The sequence below is a fragment of the Octopus bimaculoides genome, unplaced genomic scaffold, assembly GCF_001194135.2.
Source record: "Octopus bimaculoides isolate UCB-OBI-ISO-001 unplaced genomic scaffold, ASM119413v2 Scaffold_73743, whole genome shotgun sequence".
Classification (NCBI taxonomy): domain Eukaryota; kingdom Metazoa; phylum Mollusca; class Cephalopoda; order Octopoda; family Octopodidae; genus Octopus; species Octopus bimaculoides.
Window position 1 is genome coordinate 14357 of NW_026342586.1, and position 2020 is coordinate 16376.

Here is a 2020-nt window from a genome sequence, read left to right on the forward strand (position 1 = left end):
GTACGATGCTTTAGATCGGCTTTCAACACAATAAGATAATTTTACACCCAGCTAAGAATGATTAATACAGTCGCCACCGTTCGTGTTTCGTTCTGGAATTCTCACAGACGAAAATTCATTGAAAAATGTTCGGGTAGAACTTCTTTAGTAGCATGTCTGCAATCGAGAAAAGGATAGGTCGAAATAAGATGCCGGTGATTTTTTGTTCTCAACAGAATATTTCATACTTGTATTCTTTGCACCCGTTTGGCATTTTATTTTTCTTTACTTGTGTTTGTGTGTGTGTTTGTGTGTGTGTGTGTGTGTTTGTGTAGGTGGTGGTTTGACTTGTTAGGAACGGTAGACCAAACTCTTGTGAGTGAATTTGGAACGCGGCAACTAAACCTAAAAGCAGCACGTCTTATATTTATGCATACGTGTGTGTGTTCCACCACCGCATGACAATCGTTGTTGATCTGGTTATGATAACGATTGAATAAATACCAGGCTTTAAAAGATATTTTAATAAGTACTGGGGTCAAACTGTTCGACCAACGATTCTTCAAGTTGGTTCACCAAGATGGTTGCAATCCAAAGACTGAAACAAGTAAGAGATCGCTTCTCGGTCTTTTGGCTAAGATCAAAGTGTAGTATCTATCTTTATCGGCTTAATATCTGATTCGGTTCCTATTTGGAGCCATCGATATTAAACTGATTTTTAGAAAGAGGCGAAGAGTTAGGGGCTTGCTCCACGTTTGCCACAGGTTGGCCTGGCATTGCAGGACTTACAAGATTCAGCCCACTTTAATAGGCGCAAGCGTGGCTCTGTGGTAAGACGCTTGCTTCCCAACCACATGATTCCGGGTTCAGTCCTTCTGCGTGGAATCTTGAGCAACGGTCTTCTACTATAGCCTCAGGCCAACCAGAGCCTTGTGAGAGGATTTTGGTAGACGGAAACTTAAAAAATAGGCGGCGAGCTGGCAGAAACTTTCCAGATCAACTGGAACCCTCGACGTCGTAAGCGACGGAGTGCCAACAACAACAATCTATCTCTTCTCTTTATCTATCTATCTATCTATCTATCTATCTATCTATCTATCTATCTATCTATCTATCTATGTATCTATCTATCTATCTATCTATCTGTCTATCTATCTAACTATCTATCTATCTATATATTTGTGTCTCTATATACTCATAGGGTGTTTATGTATGCCTATATGCATTTATGAATAATTTGTACGGGAGTAATGTAGTCTATGTGTGTGTGTATGTTAGTATAAACGTGTATATGTAAATGTATCTACGCACACGCATAGGATAGTAGTAGTAGTTGGCTGCATCTCGTGTTTCCGAACTTGCAATCCAGTTCATTTTCCTTGGTGTTCGAACCGGAGATGGCTCCGCAATCCAAAGGTTGCATGAAACATACGGGGACATTGTGGACAAGGGATAGAAGGGGTTGGTTTGGGAAGGAGAAGGCGCTGCTTTTTCTCCCGTCTCTTGAGTTCAGCTGTTGCGACTCGGGCTTTCTCGAAGTCCGCTGAACCTGTTTTGATGGTGTGTCTCCAGAGGGGTGTGTTTGCCGAGTGCTAGACATAGGATACACAATAGATATCCGCCCTAAGATGCTACCTACGTGTGGTCTACACAATAACAACCACACCAACAACAACAACTACAACAGCAGCAGCGACACACATCTTAAAACAAGTCAACTATATACGGAAACACCGTTAAAAGTTACTGCCAGATCCGCCATTTTACCACGTACACTTTGTCCCTCTCTCGTGCTTTGCTGTTTCCATCCTGCTGTGTTTTTTAAAACAATATGGCATCCATTAATGACTGTAGTCACAATTTGACGAGTGTTACAATGTCGGCGTGCAATTATATATCCCTAAGATGTTCGCTGAAGCGAGGTTTGAGTAGTTGAAAACAAAACAGTTTTTAAACGGAATGGTAGTTTTTTTATGTATGTATGTATATGTTTGTGTGTGTGTGTGTGTGTGTGTTTTTTGTGGCTGTCATTTTATTTCTG

The 2020-nt window shown here is 41.0% G+C and overlaps 1 non-coding gene across 1 annotated transcript; it reads left to right on the forward strand.

Annotated features, from left to right (window-relative positions):
* Positions 1-593: 593 nt before the first annotated feature.
* On the forward strand, positions 594-787 carry LOC128251418 (U2 spliceosomal RNA). The gene has a single exon (XR_008267120.1). It is a non-coding gene; the product is annotated as a U2 spliceosomal RNA (small nuclear RNA).
* The last annotated feature ends 1233 nt before the right edge of the window (positions 788-2020 follow it).